This window comes from Convolutriloba macropyga, unplaced genomic scaffold, assembly GCF_964194025.1.
Source record: "Convolutriloba macropyga unplaced genomic scaffold, txConMacr16.3 SCAFFOLD_489, whole genome shotgun sequence".
In the NCBI taxonomy this organism is placed as follows: Eukaryota; Metazoa; Xenacoelomorpha; order Acoela; family Convolutidae; genus Convolutriloba; species Convolutriloba macropyga.
Window position 1 is genome coordinate 102501 of NW_027449569.1, and position 18462 is coordinate 120962.

Here is an 18462-nt window from a genome sequence, read left to right on the forward strand (position 1 = left end):
CAAAAATAATTCGAAAAAAGTTTAAAATTTGGAACTACTTTTGTGTTTTTCCAAAGCAATTACTTTCGAAATCATGAAAGCCTTTAGCCGCAGAATGAATTAGCCAGGTAGTTTGATGTTTTTGTTCGAATGAAACTTTAGAGATCTTTAATTAATCAGAATAAACTTTACCTTAAAAAAACAACGTCAAATATAGACAAAAATCAAATTTCATTTTACTTTTTCAGCAAAAACACCATGTCGAAGCCAGTACTGTCATAATTTGTTACTAAAAATTAGATTTTGAATTCTTGCGTTTTCACTTGACAATAATGTTATTTGTGAATTTTAATTAATGAGACTAGGTAACAAAAACACACACACAAAATTAAAAGGCGAAATTAGATAGTGTTTTTTAAAACTATAAATTTTAAAACCATGAAAGCCATCAGCAATCTACTCAAATCAGATTATAGGTTCATCTAATTCTCTATATAAAGCAATCAGAACTGTCAGTCTCCAGAAAATATCTTACGGCAAAAAGACAAAGTGAAAAAAAAACTCAATTAATTTCTAGAGAATGTGGTGTCGAAGCCGTTAAAACCATAATTCAAATCTTTAAATATTTTAATTTGTTCATTTGTGCCCCATCCTGAACGCCAGTTAGTGTGTTATGCTCAGTGTCAATAATGTCACAAAGTGAAAAAACGAAAAAAGACAAAAAAACGGAAAAACGAAAAATCGGGCAAATACATATAAGTCAAAGAAAAATTGTGAATTCAGGTTGTATCAGGGACATAAAATCAAAACTTAACGCGTAAAACAGCAAAAAGCATAAAATTTTACTTCATTATAAAGCGGAAGTTTTCTAATTTTGCTGGAACTAAGCTACATGTTGACCAAATTAAGAGAAAACTATTGGCAAATTTGAAAAAGCCCATTAATTTGGAACTGCCCAGAAAGATAAAAGGACGTATCACCAGTGAGCTTTGAATTGAATTGTCGTTTTCTTTTACTAGCAGAAAAAAGATCTTTTTATTTTTTTAATAAGACCGACTGATTACAATCCGAATCATCTTTAGAATGTAACAGTCCAAGATTGCACCAAAACTAGCCTTGCTATTTCTGTTTGTCCACTAAAAACACTTAAAAGTTTCAAATGTTATAGACATAGATAATTTGTTAGTAAAAAATAAAAAACAATTGCAGCGTTTCTGAAAAATCATCATCGAGATAAGTTTGCAAATAACGGCCGAACGTTAATTCCAGAAAACTCTGTGGAAGTGGAGGTAGGACTGGCCTTCGTGGAAATTATAAAGCTTGTTTCATTGGGTTTTCGTTGTGTGTACTTTCGGCGAATTTATTCAAATTGGACCAAAATGGTAAGCTTCTTTTGTGCAATTTTTGATGAAAATATCTGAGTTTTGAAATCTTTACCCAAATATTAGCCAAATTACCCAAATTTTAGCCCAAAAAAATCAATCAAAATAGTCAACAAAAATTTTTTGTCTTTGAAAATCAAATCAACAACTTCATTGTTAATATTTTCAACATTTTTAAACAAATTAACTATAGTTTCAATAAAACTTGCGCAAAAAAGTGAATAAAAAACACAAATCAATCTCAATATTCACAAAAATTTGAACCTCGATAAATCAATCGAGAAAACGAAATTCGAAGAATTTTCTTAATTTCATATTCTACACCGGATGGGCTTTTTATTGATACCCTCAAAACTCTCTACGATGGATATATCGATCGGTCAAAATTATCGGAGCAAAAAAAAACCCAGTGGAGTATTTAGTTCCTCTCCCTTCAAGAGTGGTCGACACAAAACTTTTTTCCTGAGAGTTTTGAATTTTGACTACTTCTCTCAGGCTCAACTTTTAGCTTCGCGCATGATCTTAATTGCACAGTTTTGAAACTGTAGGCATCTCATCTGTAGCGGTTGAAAATGTCAAGTGAAAATTGCGCAAAGGTTTCATTTTCGCTAACGTTAACATTGATATGCGTCAATGGTAATATCTCAATCTTTATTGTTTTTTAAACATCAATTTTAGAAGACATCAGTTAACGAACATACCCCTGCTGAAGCACGCTGCAAAGCCCTGGTCCTTCGTTCGATAGCACTTAGTTCAACAGTTCTTCGTTGAATTTTAATTGTTTTTGATCAAATTTAATAAAATACGAACGCTGAAATATTTTTACTGACTATTTTTCTCAAGATTGAGAATATCGTCATAATTTAGTTCGCATGACGTCAAATAATCAGTATCTTTAGTCTATCCTGATTAGGAGGGTTCTCCCACCTTTTTCAATACAAAACTTTTAAAAAAATTTCTAAGGATTTCTTAAAGATTGTTTCTTCTGAAAGAGTTAAACGAAAGGGACATGTTTTGATGAAATCCTAGTTATTATGACAAAGTTGCCATTTTGAATTTGGTTTGCCTAGGAAAAATCCGATAAGCGTCAATTTTTGCACCACATTTAATCGCGAACTAATTTCATCATTTAAATCACTTGCGATTTGTTGTTCAAATAAGTTTCATGAAGATACAAAGGGGGGTCCCGGACCACTCTAGCAGTGCAATTCATTGCTGATTCAGATTAAAAATCATACTGGATTTTGTCCGGCCCATTGCTCTGTACATGTCCTAGATTTAAATTTACAGTCTGTTATTTGGAGGTCAATGAGTCATTAAACTGACTTGTTTCTGAGCATGAAAGTTTTCAGTCCCTGTTATCTGTCATTGCATGACTAAGTTTATTCTTCCGTTTGCCTGTGTAGCATTAATTGCCGGCTGACAATTATCTGCGCATAAACTTCCATCACGATAACTTCCAACGATAACAATAAGCAAATTCAATCAACAAAGTCTACAGAAAAACAAGTTTCAATCAGATCTGAAATACACAACATACGAAGACCATTGAGTCTACTATTCAAACATTGGAAAAAGATAAACATAACTAGACTGATTAACACTGGGATTAACACCCCACGGGCGAAAGCCCGAAGCTTGATCTATTCAAATATATACATTGGTGCATTCACATCTTTCAGGTGAAAATGGTGGAGGTCGTCGGAGTTCGGTGGAGATCGGTGGCGGAATTCGGTGGCTGAGGTCGGTGGAGGTCGGTGGAGGTCGATGTGCGAGTTAGTTGTGGTTTAGTTTGGTGTAGTGGTGTAGTTGTGGTGTAGTTAGTAGAAATAGCTATAGAATAGAGGGTATCGCCAATTTAAAATATTCATGCATGACATCGAGTTATTCGAAATTTTCAAAATTTGCTATGTACAGTCTGTCAGGTCTTTGTATGTACAGTCTGATGTGAAACATTCTGCGCAGTTTTGTCCAATAATGTAAATTAGGCTGCGAAGAAGAAGGACAGACTGGGATGTTTCTTAATCGACTCTGGGCAGACTGACAGAAGTATTTACACTTGTTTTTGTCTGTTTCAGTAATGGTTACTATTTAAAGTCAATGTTACAGCACTGAAACTCACTGTGACCAAGGTACGGGGTGGAAAACTTTATGCGTTCTTCTTTTCAATTAGATGGCAAAAAATGGTAAAACATTGTTGCAACAGAAATATATTTCTACACACCTGTTTTTCAAAACGATAGATCGCCTATTTATATTAATTTACTTTCTCTTTTTGGCTTCAGTGTGGTACTATGGAGTTATCGATCTTTTCCTGAATAGGGACAATATTCCTTAATTCCTCGAACAGATATTTGTTGGTTTGTTGAAATTCATGGAAATGTGATTACTGCAACCAGCTGATAAAATATTTAGCTGTATTTTCTCCACAGTGAATTAGACCCACTTATAAAGTCTGTAAACTGTTGAGTGAATATGGCTTCTCTCATTAAATTTGTGTCAAATAGATAACTAGTCATAAAACGTAACTGGATAATAAAAGTTAACCGACGTTTGAACTTTTCCTTGTTTAGTTATTTAACTTTTGACAGTGGTCTTTTAATTTTGACAAAGACTCTGGTTAGACTAAACTAGAGCAACTTCAATTGCGTGCTAGTTATAGAATCAAGACCACTGCCACATGTACTCTGTTGTCGCGTCGGATCTTCAAAAACAAACCAGTTTTAAAGACAAGAAAGCAATCACGGAGTTTTAACAACTTCACAGATCTACCCTGTTCATAGACAATGTCTGTCAATAATTTTAACACTATAATCCTCTAGAAGAGGGGGGAGGGGGTGCTGGTTATTTAAAGAAGGATTTAGCCCACTTTCAGGTGAGTTTGAAAGACCTGATAGAAAGATCTGTTCGGGTGGTTTTGAGAATGCGGTTGAGGTTATATCTCGAGTGTGTATCACGGGGGGGGGGGGGATGATTGGTTCGGTTTTATAAAAGAGGAATTATATATAGCTGTTTTATACTCACTTTAGTTTGAAAGAATTATTGGGGGTGCTTTTTCAAAGAAAGCCGCAACAACAAGAAACAAGAAAGACACAAAGAGCGAATTTAGTTATAACTAAAAAGGAACACAAGAAAAGTAGAATATAAAAGGAAATATTATAATAAGGTAGATCAATCAATCAAATATCAGCCAAATAACTGTTAATTCTCGGATCTCTCTGGCCAATTTGGTCTTTAGCCTTTCAATCTGCGCCGGTTGTAACACGTAAAGCGGCGGCTTAGTCTGCTACAATTCTCTTTCAAGTATTTTGAGATTGATAGATTTACACGTACAATGGCGGCGGCAGCAGCAGCAACACCTAACAGCTGAACGAGATACTAAGGAGAGAGAGAGAGAGGTGTTTTATAGTTCACTTCTTTCCACTTTTCCTACTTTTGCTTGTGATGGCTGCTCGGCTCATTATTTACTAATGCTTCCTTGTTTCCTTGCGTACTAACTTGTTTTCTTGTTTTTACAGCTCAATGTTTGAAAATGATATGTGACTAGACCGGTAATTAAACCATGCCAACTTAAGAAAACTTCTGCTCAGGAAAATGATTTATTTAATTTGTTGGCAGAAAACTTGAGAAATAGAAATTCATGAGCCTGTAACGACCAAAATTTCGTGTGTAGTCTTGTGACCGCTGAAATTTTAGCTATGAATTTACATATTGTCATATTTAATTAAATTCTTGTATTTGTTCCGAACCCTCTTGAGGGCGGGGGAAGAACAGTATACTCAAATGGGTTTTTTTCGTTCAGTCAACAATTCTTATTTTTGTTAAATTGACTTGGTACCCGTGATATGGCAATCACTTTGTTAATTAGTTACATAAACAGGACAACTTTACGGGATACTGATAGTACTTGAAGTTCACAGCCTTTAATTTTAAAATAGAGTTCAACTGTTTCCAAAATAACACTGTTGGACATGTCCAGCAAAAAGTTGAGATGTCATTCCGCTGGGTGAGAACATTTGCTTATTACACAACTCTCAAATCAAAATACTCTTCCAATTTGACTGATTTCGTCCAACTAAAAATTGTCCTCAAAAATTATTTTGCTGCAGAATGTTACTGCGTGGTCCCTTGAAAACTTTCCAATATTCATCAAACTTGAGGGCAGTATAACAGTTGTAAATTTTGTTCAGCATAAGAAGTGTGTTCTTGTGTTGACTGATCGATATATTCATCGTAGAGAGAGTTCAGTGATATCATTAAAAAGACCGTCCACCTTAGAGAATAGAAATTAAAAGATTATTTTGTTTTCTAGAGCGATTTATCTTGGTTTAAATCTTTGTGAATATTAGACCTAGTTAAATTATTTGTATTCACATGTTGACTCTTTTGATTTAGTTTTTCTGGCTAAAACTTTGGCTAAATATTTCAAAATTCAGCGTCTTTCATCAAAAATTGCCCTAAATAAGCTTAGTTAGTTCACTATGATTAAATTCGCCGGTAATACACACCCAAAAACAACTAGCACACTTTTTGTAAATTACAAAAGGAGCTATTCTTTCTTCCAATTTCATTGACAGTAGTCTGGAATAGAAAGTTTGCGGTTTTGGCTAACTCTACTCTATGATTATCGCAAAAACATTATTTGTTTTTGATCGTTCAACTGACAAATTATCTAAATCCATAATATTCCAAAGAATTGAGTGTTCTGAGTGAACTAAGAGCAATAGCATGGCTGGTTTTGGTCCAATCGTGGACCATTACAATCCAAAAATAATTCGGGTTGTAATCACTCGGTCTTTTTCAAAAAAATTATCTGTTTTATGATATTTAAAGAAAAGCAATTCAAATAAAAGCTCACTGTTGATAGATCCAAATGGTTTTCTAAGCAGTTCCAAATTAAGATATCTTGTTTCTCACTCGAAAAGTTGTGTTTGTTTTCACTTTTAGACATATTTGATATTTAAAGAAAGAGTGGCTTATTGAATAATGCCACTATTTTTCTCTTACTTTAGTCAACTTGTAGCTTAATGTCTGCAAAGCAAGAATCCCTTTTCTTTCTCTTCTTCCTGTTGATTTATAAAGTTGATTTTATTGCTGTTTTTAACGTTAAGATATGGTTTTCTAGCTTTGATATTAGTAGATTTCTCATTTTCTTATCTTAAGTTTCGGCTTATTTTTTACGTTTTCTTCCTCGTTTTGAAACAATATCATACTATCGACCCTTCAAAAATTACAATAATGGCGTTCAAGAAAAAGGAAGATAGAAAGTCTTGAAAGGCATATGTCAAGTTTTCAACGGCTTCGACACCCCTTTCTCGATGAATTTAATTGAATTTTATATATTTGTTTTAACTGTTGCGTTACTTTGTGTTTTTAGTCATATAAAAATTCCTGGATAATGATAGGTCTCTTTTTAAAACAAAGAAAATCATTGCCTACTTCTTAATTTGACAAGATAGCTGAAGGCTTTGAAGAGTTGGAAAAAATTAAAAAATAAACAAATTTTGACATCGCATTTTTCTTCTTCTGTCTATTTATTAGCTAATCTCGTCAATTACAGATCACTTAAAACAATATTGTTTTCAAGGAGGAAAAGTGCAAGTGTACGAGTTCTAATGCTCTAAAGACTTCTTTATGTATTTACTAGCTTCGATACAGGTCTTTCGCAAAAAAGTACATTAAGTTTTGATTTTTGGCTATTTTTGTAGACGTAAGACATGTTCTGATTAATTACAGGTCTCAAGAGTTTCTTTTGGACAATTATTTGGAGCATATTTAAATATTTCGTTTTGTAGCTAATGGCTTTCATGACTTTGAAAATAATTGTGTTCGATAAAAAAAAACAAAATTATCACTTAATTTTGCCCTTTTTTCGCTTCTTTGTTAACTTGAAACCTATCCTGATTAACGAGAGGTCACATACCACAAAATTGGCGTTCGACAAAACCACAATTTAACAGATTTTGAGAGAAAAATATGGCCTTAGGGCTTTGAGAATGTTTTCTCGCAAGTTTTAAATGAATTATTGTTTGTTTTCTCTATTTTTTGTTCTTTTTATAACCGCAAAAAGAAACTAATAATAACTCTTGTCCTCCTATTGAGTTTCTGTAATTAAAAACTTTTTGGTTGTTTTTTGCAAAATTGCTGTCTAACAGTTTTCATTACTTTGAAACTAAATGTTTTTAAAAATACAAACCAATTTTTTAATTTGCTTTTTTGTTTTTTGTTTAAAAGCCACCGCGCCTTATTTTGGAGTCGTTTCATATCTTTTCTAGTGATTTAAAATTTTTCTGAAATTAAATTCGATCTGGCGACATTTTGAACGTGTCAATAACTTTTTTAAAATTGACATAAACTTTTGGATGTAATTGAGGTTTGTTGTTATTGTTGTTTGATTTCGTTGTTCGTCTTGAATTGCTTTCTTAACAATGGCTGATCTCATTAATTTAATGCAGCAAATAATAATCCCCTGAGTTATTTGCGGTAGAGGCGATCATTTTAATCATACCTTTTTTTAAATACTTGATTTTTTGTGGGCTTTCTATCTGTTCCTAAATGATTAGACCTTTATGCCGACATTGCCAAAGAGCGGGGTCCGAACTTTATGTAAAAAAACACATTACTGATCTGCCTTCTTATTTATGTGTTGTTAAAGGTATATATATATATATATATATATATATATATATATAAATATATTTATATATATATATATATATATATATATATATATATATATATATATATATGTAGATATATATATATATATTTATATATATATATATATATAAAATAATTTTTTTTAAAAACTTGATTTTTTTGTGGGTTTTCTATCTGTTATTAAATGATTAGACTTTTGATGCCGACATTGCCAATGAGCGGGGTCCGAACTTTATGTACAAAAGCACATTACTGAGCCACCTTCCTATTGATGTGTTGTTAAAGGATTAAAGGAGTATATATATATATATATATATATATATATATATATATATATATATATATATATATATACATATATAAATACAATCATATATATATATTTATATATATATATATATATATATATATATAAATATATATATATATATATATATATATATATATATATAATTGTGTGTGTATGAGATAGATAGAGTGAGTGTATGTCATATATTTAAAAAAAAAACTTGATGAGAACATTGTTGCACTTATACAAACGCCAAATAAATCTCCAGCATTCCATAACACAAACAATACATGCTATTGTTTTAGTCTCCAGATAATTCAGATTCGAACTCTTTAGTACAATTTTGTAGTTTTTGAAGGCTATCACCACAAAATCCAAAGATGGAATTTATCTTTTTCCTTAAAATGTTTCATTTCTTAATGACACTCTCCAATTACTAAATGCATTTTTGTTAAAAGTACGAATCTTCTAAGCATTATTTTTTCCTATTAAAAAAACAATTCGAATCTGCATGTACACAACCAAAAGGCCAAAGAAAACATCATTTGAAAATGAGAACTGACAAAAAAGCTCTTGAATTTTTCATAATGCAATTCACAGACACTAGCCTGCTACGTAGCTAGCTATCAAATCTTGATGATTCAGTAACCTGCATTTGTGAAATGATACAGTAATAGTTTAAAGAGGTTCTGAGAAATGGCAGGTATCAAGTTTATCAAAATCAGTTTTGATAGCTAGCTAGCCAGATAACAAAACTGATTTTGATAATCTTGATACCTGAAATTTGTCCGGACCCATTTTAGCGGAAGAGTAATTATGTGCTCAAATGGAATTTTTTTCTTCGGTCAAATTGTTATACTCAATTTTTATAATATTGATGGGTATCATTAGAAAGCCCGCACAAATTCGCCGATTTTTCAAAAACTCAAAATAACAATTATTCAAAATCCATCCGCTAGTTTTCATATAATAAACCTTCTATTCCCCAATTATCTATTCCGGCTACAATTAGAACTATAGCTTGATATTATTGAGCGTGCAGCAATTAAAGGTATATTATATTCTCACAGAAACAAATTTTGTGATGATTTTATTGGGGCGACGTCTTCTTAAAAACAATTCCAGCATTTTTTACGTGTCTTCTACGTTTTGTATAGACAAGAACAGTTTCCTCTGGAAGATAAAAATTCTAAATTTTATAAAAAATTCTATTCTGCTAATATTTACGTATAAATGAGGCCCCATGTTCATATACTATACTTACAGAGAGATTTTATTGGTTTTTACGATTTCCAAACAGAGTTTTCTTAAATTTGCTTCCTTGTTTTTTTTGAAACTTTGTGTTTTGTCAAAAATTTGTTGTATTTTTGCAGCCTTTTTTGCAGTCCGAATATTAATAACAAAGGATCCAGCTGACTTTCTTTACTGGTAAAATAGAAACAACTATAGACATCTAATCTGTAGACATCAGTTGACATCTAATGGGTCTTGTCGTTATATGTTTTTTCAATGAAAATCTCAGTTATATTTTTTGTCTTTGCTAATGGTTTCTAAATGCCGCCAAATTGGTTCTCTCTGCCAGCGAACACAAGTTAAAAACTGGTTCTTTTTTCTAAAGGAAAAAGAATTAGATTTTGCTGGTTATAAAATAATTTTTAGTTAATCATTTACTGGCTTCCATACCACAAATTCTCTTAAAGTTTTTTTTCCGAATTTCCAAAAATTGCCCATTTTCGAAATTGTTCTGTGTTGCCTTTTCGGGTTATCCTGTATAACAGGTGTCATTCATCTTGAAAGTTAAGGCAGTTCAACATATAGATTGTTTTTCTAGTGGATAGAATATGGTTTTGACGGCTTCAAAACAATTTTTCTGCAGAATTTGATAGACTTTTTCTTTTTACCGGTAATTCTTGTTTTTGTTTGTGATCGTATCACAAGCTCAGAATGCCTCCTAGCCTCATTGGCTTCCTCTGAAGAAAAAAATTAATGTCTTTATTGAATTTGGCTGATAGATAATGTTGTCAGGGACTTAAAATATAATTTTTTCAATCTCTCGAGATTTATTTTCTGTTCGACAACATGTTGCTTAGTCTCAACAATGAAATGTACCATCCACATTCAAATTAGGCAAACGACAATTGTTTTATAATTTTTATACTGCAGCTGACGGTTTTACGGCTTTGACATAAACAATTTACTCAAAAAATTATTTGAAATTTTGGTACTGTTCATCACTTTTCGTTATATATTTTGCCTTGGTTGCATAATCCCTCTAAGAAGACCCATTCATGTTCCAAGAAACCCAACTGTAAACTCACAATCTTTTCAATTGATAACTATTCTTTTCAATAACTTTAACAATGTGTTATTGTAGAATTATTTGTGGAATTTTTAGTCCTGCCTTCAAGTTTATGTTCTGTAGTTATGTCATAGTCTTGTCGCTTAGTATCTACTAATATGCTGTACATCTGACATCTCGTGAATTTACATGTTGATCTATTCGGATTATAAGAGCTGAAAATTTAAGATTGTTATTAAATTTGAAAATAATTAATTTATAGTATCTGATTCTTTGAACTTCTTTTTTTGTCTCGTTTCTTTCAGATTGTAGCTTAATCTCAGGAAAAAAGGTTGCATCTTCTTTCTTTAAGAAAAACAATATTATTTTGAATTGTTGATTTTGTACTTTCAATTGCTGGTTTCGTGGCTCTGAGATTTTTTTTTGTTCTATATCATTAAAGTAGGTTTGCTTTAGTTTTGAAGACAAAAGCTATAGGACGTCAACAGTTTTCACAAGAGAAAAAAGCTTCTTCAACGTTTTCATTTGATAGCCAATGTTTTTCAGGAGTCTATTAATAACAGCTTTAAAAAATTAAAATGTGATTTCAAACATTGCGCCTTCATTTTTTATCGAGTTTTTGTTTAGTCTGATTTAGGACGAGCTTTCTGGAGGCGTACAATTTTTTGTTCCTGTTTTTCTAATTTTATTTGGAATTTGTCGGGATTTTTTGGGCCGCTTTGACTTTGTTGTTTAGTGTTTTTAAAACACTTATAATAATTTTTGGTCAATTGTTCTCGTTAATTGTTTTTGCTGCCTGTCTTATCTCCTAATCTTATCAATGGAAGGTCTCCTTGGCTCGCATGTTTGCATCATTTAATTCATTCACTCACTAAAGATAGATCTCATGGCCTCCGATGAAGATACGTAAGAATCTATCTAGTGTTTTTGGTTGAAAGCTGGTGGTTTTTTAAGACTTTGCCACTTTTTTTCTTGATTCATTATCGAGTTTTACTAAGGAAAGGTCCATAGGCTTGAAAATTTAGTACAATTTTATTTGTTTGTTTTAGGTTTAATCTGATGCTATTTTGACTTTGTTGGTGATTGTTTTAAAAACTATAGATAATGAGTTTGAACTTAATTTTTGTTTTTTTTTTGTTTGTCTCGTCTCGTAGTCTTATTAATAGCATGTATCATCGGCTCTCCAATGTTGCCTTATTCAATTATTCATTGGTTTGCGTTTAAACCATTTCTGTACACATTAACCAATTATTTTCATACAGTATGTGCATTTTTTCTTCCTCATTCGATAGAAAATTAATTCAAAAATGTGGATGAAAATTGTGGTTCGGAACATTGTGCGCAAACATACATTATCGAGCCTCCTTGTTTCTCATGATTTCAGTATGATAATTATGTATCATCTCACTACAGCACAAATCATCTCATTGAATCTTCCAGGCATTTTTCGAATAATACTTCTATAATTGATGAATGCAAAAGTATTTTAAGCATAAGAGGTTTGAATCTTCCTTTGACTGACTCTGATTACATTTGCATAATGGTTTTAAGGCCGGAACTTTTCAACTCAAAAATTAGCAGCTGAGAACACTGGCAGTAGTCATGAATACAAGAAACATAAATCTCATAAATGAGACAAACTTTGAAGATAAAAGCAATTACTGAACAGTATAAACTGTGATTGGTGGTTGTATTTTTGAACAAAAAAAGATGACAGGACAGAAATTTGGGAGAAACTAATCAGAGATTGAAATATCGCGCGTGATATATTGAAGCAACCAAATTTTTCCTTCAGAAATCGATCGGGTCAAAATGAAAATGAAAATTATGACCAAAATTTCTTCTTTCTCAAAAAAGAAATTAAAAGACATAAAATGCGGTAGTTAACGTTGTTGCTCTCATTTTCATGATTTATCTTTCATTTAACAATGATAGTTCTAGAAACTATTGCAGTAGAGATTACCTTTTCAAAACGTCTGTTCTGTCTGGTCGTTTCAGTTTCCTGGAGTCATTCCCGGCAGCCGTGAAACAGACTCAATTTCAAGTGAAGTGAGAATAATTTGGCCCAATAATACTTGTGAAGTTGAAAAGCGGCGACTTTGTCCCTGCATACAAAAATGAGCTGGGCCAGGTGAGCCTTTGTTGTTGTAATTGGGGTCGAGGGTGCTAATTAGGACTTCAATCAAGTAACACCTCAGTTCAAAATTGATAGTGCAATTCTAATTGAGTCTGGCGGCATTCCAGAACTGCAAAGTTTTCTCCTCTTAACCTTATACATTCAGTGGTTTGATCTCGTATAAAGAATGGTCCAAATTTAGTTTTAATGTCGCTCACTCGTTTTTCTATCCGTTGAATCTGTTAGTGAAACTGCGTTACATTTCGTATGTGTACCAATCTTTAATGAAAGTAAACTTATGCTAATAACTAGAACATGTTACATGATAGGTCGGCGCTAGTTTGATTCAGATTAAAAGTTAGATGTCAACTTTTCACCCCTTTTTGTAAAATGGTGTCAACCTTTGATTCATTTTTTATATGTGAAGTAGTCTTTGATCTAAATAAGCTTATGCGTATAACTTGTGAGCGTGAACTCGATATTAAACAGAGCTGCAATAGAGCGAACAGAGCCTCGATTATTCGAAATAATTTTACAACAAAAGGATCATTCACAAAAGCGCGTGGCATATAAGTAGATCGGGCAATATCTATTGTTGTAGAAACATTTACTAATCGAGTTTAAAGTCAAAATATACCCCGATAAATGTATCCACCCGCCTACAATAAAGTTCTTATAGTGACCAAAGCTTGTTGAACAATGAGCTTCTAAATATCCACAATTACGCAGACAGGATAAGAAAATGCGTATTTGTTCCGAGAAACAACAATGTTAACGGTAGAATGAACTCAAAGTTATTTTTTTAAGAGTATGTTTCATACGAGGGAATAAATCCATTTTATGAAAAAATAAGAGTTTGCCAGAACAAGCTTAAACACAATAAAGATTTTGAGTTGCCTTGGTGAGCATTGAAAGCCTTGAGTCTGAATTGATGTGTTATTTAGCGATATATATTGGGGGAATATTTTTTGAAACACCGTATGAAGGAGTATATGAAGAATAAACCCCTCACTTCTTTGGTATTAGAAAGATTTTGAGAATCTGACCAGCCAACCCTGAGGGAGGTTGCTGAAATTTGAAACAGTTTGGAAATTGTTGCTACCAATTTTTTGCTCTATTGCAAAAGTCTGTGGCGTGATAGCAAAAATCGTCAACCTAGCTCAATAAGCGCTCTTTGCAAAACTAACTTTTTAAAAACAAATGAGAGAAAACTTAAAAACAATAAAAATTTTCATTTTCAATTCAATTAATTAGCTGCTAGCGATGTTAGCTGAGTTTTAATTAAAACAATTATCTGGGGATGAAATTGCAAAAACTGTTATTTTTTCTTGTATGTAGACCAAGATCAATACAAACAACCTCCTCTTTTTGCTCAAAAAATGTTTTCAATCCCCTGATCACTTTCGTAACTCGACGGTTGGGTCCTGAGATCAGAAGCACCCTATGACATAAGCACACAAAATTGTCCTCCTATTTTCGCAACTGAGCACATCTTGAAAAAAACTGATTAGAAACCCCTTGCATGCCAGCCATAAGGGTTTCTTTCTACTTCGTTTCGTGACTCTTGAGAACACATCATTTCTATAAAAATCAATAATAATGCTAGCTTAATTGGATTTGTATTTTGATCTTTCACTTTCTGACCAAGAAACTATTTACAAAAATAATGTGCCAAAAAATGCTCCCTTTAAATTAATGCCAAAGCAGTTTTCATTATGGCGTAGGAAAGTTCGATTTCGTGCATCCGTAATATTTTTCATCTAAAATAAGGAAAAATTATCGTCTTTGTGGAGTTTATCTGGAATTTCGACAGCGGTGAATTATTATTGAGCCGAGTGCAAACTATTAATCGCGAAAAAAATTAACACGCAACAATTAAAATAAACGGGCAAAAATAGCTAAACAAGGATGGCTTGAGTAAGCTTCGTCAGAGAATTTATTGTTCTTTTCAACACACACACACACACACACACACACACACACACACACACACACACACACACACACACACACACACACACACACACGACACACACACATACACACACACACACTCTCTCACACACACACACACACACACACACACACAATCACAAGAAAAAACCAGGTCCGTTAGTGTTCCTTAATATGAGTGTCTCCAGTTTGTCTGCATTTGAGCATGATCAAACAGATCATAGCTGATGGCCGCCACCCTTTCGCTTGTCAATGGAAACCGCAGAATAACTGGGTTAGAATATGTAGAAAAACAATAAGTTATTAAAAGAAATAACTACAACTCACTTTTGATTATCTAAACACTGTTCATACTTAATATCTTCACGTGTAATCAGAAACGGTAATCAAAAGGAGAAATGAAAAATAAATGTTTCCAATTCGTTCACCCTTTCGATGTGTTTATCACAAATTTGTAATCAAAATGTCAAATTTCCTCCAATAGAAAACGTGAAAAACACCCAATTTAGCCTAAAGGTGCGTGATAACCCCTGACACAGCGGGAAAGCTGGAAAAACTGTTTTTATGGGTATTTTGTGTGCCATACAATTCTGGCGCAGAGCCATAATATGGCCTAGGGTGAAATGATTTAGCCCAGTTTGCTCGCATGTGCGGGTGCTGTTTTGCATCAATGCAAATTGACTTACTTAAAAAAGCGCTTTGATGGGTAAAATTGAATGTTAGCTCGGGTACGTTGTGAATTGAGTGAGATAGGCAATGTTGGGGTAGTGATATAAGGCCACATTGCATCAAAAGACTCGACTACCGCCGGGCTAATTTGTCGCTTGCATGGCTCTGTAGCTGTTAATTTGGACATTTTCACCCTCTTGTCAATGCATGCGTGAGTGTTCAATTTATTGACTAATTTGAATTTTAAAAACTGATTTTTTATTGATCGTAACTTTGCCAATAAAGCCTATTTTTAGTTGATGATAAAATCAAGTACATCTTTCCATCTGATTGAAAATCTCGGGTTTTAATTTAACCTTAAGTAGCGTTGCATGTTATTCTCTCACATTTGAAATGAACAAATATATCAACTAGGGTGGTTGCTGGTTAAAAAGGAATCATTGCCATGCACAGCTGGTGTTCCATTAATAATTAATATAGTCCGAAATGTTTTCTATTTCCTAAATATTATCTACAAAAAAAGGCAAGCGAAATGAGCGTATATCGATCGGAATACTGCTGAAAATTCACTAGAAACGCGCGTTTTTTAGCTGAATGGGCGGAATTAGCTGAAAAAATCATAAGAGAGAAGAATAAGCTTTTTCCTGAAGTATATTACGCTATTTGCATTAGTCAGAACTTAAGTAACGACGTTGACTGTTTATAGTTGTAACAGACAACGTCGGGTAGACAGAGTAGCGATTTGATCAAAAAGATCAGAGCACTTTTTAAAACAGCTAAGATTACAACACCAGTTGCAGGTTAGGGGAGAGTGTGCGAGACAATAAACACTAAAACACGCTTCTGCAACCTAACTGTGAAAAAACACCTCCCCAGTTTAATATTGTGCATACACCTCGCGCATTTGCACTGATTGGACGAAGGCTAACGTAAAATAACGTAACTGGTTGGTTATAATGGATATCCAAATTGAGATGATCTCGGGACGATGGATTTTTTTTTAAACAAGACAAAACTCTGAGATCGCTTTTAGGATGAATGTAGTATCGAGAGCTAAGTATTCAAAAATGGCAGTTTTTTTATTTCACTCGGGGTCGAACATGGTGAAAGCCTGTTTCATTTTAGCCCAAAAAGAAAATTTTCAAGATCGATTGTCAAAACATTTTAAAAGTTGACCTTGAGAATTTTTTTTTAAAAAATAAGAATTTTAGGCATTTTGGAGGTCAAAAAATCGTTCGTCCAAGGAAAGATTCGTCTTTGAAGGCCACCTGTTACATTCCTAGTCAAATGAGAGTTTATAAGCGGAATAAAACCAGTTAGCTTCTTGAGTTTGACACTAACAGGACTTTTGACTTTGTTCTGGATATATTAGCCAGAAATGCGTGACTGTATTGGTTATGGTGGTGGCGGTGGTGTATAGATAATTTGGAATAGGCTATTAAAAAATGAACACAAGCTTGGACGATCGATCTAAGAGTTCGGCGGTCGTAGCATAAGCAGAGAGAACACTTCTAAGTTATTGCAACTAGAGTTTAGAACCTAACAGTTTGCGTGCGAGGCTCTTTGATATTTGGAAGCGTGACCACTTTAACAACTAAACACAACCAAATCTGTCTAGTTCCCTCGCTCCCTTTTTGCTTTGCCTGTTTCCTAAGTTCGATGGCGGTTTCGATTCAAACGGGCCAGTCGCCAGATTAGACGGTAGTTGCTACTCTGATTGGACTCTTCACTACAAACGTCATTTGAAGTTGGCCTCATTTGAAGCAGCTGCTCCCACCTTTTTACTTTTCAACAATGCTAGGGTTTGTTTGGGTGTTTACAGGATCTGTACTCATATACAAATAAGGGACATTTTACAAGCACTGATTATATCACCCACCATCAAGGTGTACTACGTATCTTCCCATGCTCATTCAAAAATTTACAATCAACATCCTCACCCCACGAACCCAAAGAAAACATTTTTGATTTACAAAGCCCCTGTGGGCAAATTAATGAGCAGAGAATGGGTCGCACAGCTAGTAAGAGACGGGAATTAGCTGTTAAATTTGACATATGACCGTTGTAAGGGTTTAAAAATGGCAGTTATAAATGATCATGTCTTAAGATAATAAATCAAAGGCTATATTTATACAAAAGTCACTGAATTTTCGATTTCATTTGAGTCAATTCACTGAAGAAAAGATGCAGGCCGATCTCGAATCTATATGAAATGATGGTCTTTAATAGTGACGAAGCATTTAGCTCTGGTTCAAAGTGAAGACAGCTTTATTAAGTTGTGATTGAGTTCATCCTTCGGTATCTCTTAACATTCGGTTATCTGATTACGTCATCGATTCGGCAACGTTGCCTAATGCTTAATCGATGATATAATTATAAGTGATACCGAAAGTCATACTTCAGTGACATATTTATTAGATAAAAACAGCTTTAATATTGATGACCATTTCAATTCAGTAAAAGTGTTTGCTCTAGCATAGTTTATGATGTTTTTATTTCCAAAGTTGAACTTTGTTTTCAAGATCAGTCCAAAAAGAAGTCAGATGGAACACGCAAATTTATTTAGATGCTAAATAAATTTGCGTGTTAAGATGTTAATATTTATTAGATGCTAAAACAAAAAACAATAATGTATTCAACCATCCGCCTGGAACTTCAAATACTAACGTTTCGAAACTTTAGGTCAATTTAACAGATTTTTAACAAGCACTTTGTTCTCGATATTAAATTTGTACATCAAATCTACTCGAACAACCTAATACCTAGTCTTTAGATACATTGCTCAAGAATAACAAGGCAAACAAAAGTTGAAGTCTTTCACCTCAGTCAATTGTTCGCTCGTGTAATTTCGCTCTTTCTTTCTTTCTTTCTTTCTCTCTCTCTCTCTCTCTCTCTCTCTCTCTCTCTCGCTCTCTCTCTCTCTCTCTCTCTCTCTCTCTCTCTCTCTCTCTCTCTCTCTCTCTCTCTCTCTCTCTTGCTCTCTCTCTCTCTCTCTCTCTCTCTCTCTCTCTCTTGCTCTCTCTCTCTCTCTCTCTCTCTCTCTCTCTCTCTCTCGCTCTCGTTCTCTCGCTCTCTCTCTCCTCTCTCCTCTCTCTCTCTCTCTCTCTCTCTCTCT

General features: G+C 33.4%; 1 protein-coding gene across 5 annotated transcripts in view; it reads right to left on the minus strand.

Moving 5' to 3' along the window:
• The window catches only part of LOC142355147 (uncharacterized), a 46873-nt gene extending 31775 nt beyond the window's left edge, over positions 1 to 15098 (minus strand). Inside the window, exons 1-2 of one of the 5 annotated variants that reach the window (XM_075407400.1) lie at positions 15046 to 15098; positions 12573 to 12855 (exon numbers count right to left, since the gene is read on the minus strand). The gene's annotated coding sequence lies outside the window, so the exon portion shown is untranslated. Of the gene's footprint in view, positions 1 to 2687; positions 2707 to 12572; positions 13338 to 15005 lie in introns of those variants that run through there. The other 4 variants (XM_075407399.1, XM_075407401.1, XM_075407398.1 and 1 more) reach the window with 4 other exon arrangements.
• Between the last annotated feature and the right edge of the window lie 3364 nt (positions 15099 to 18462).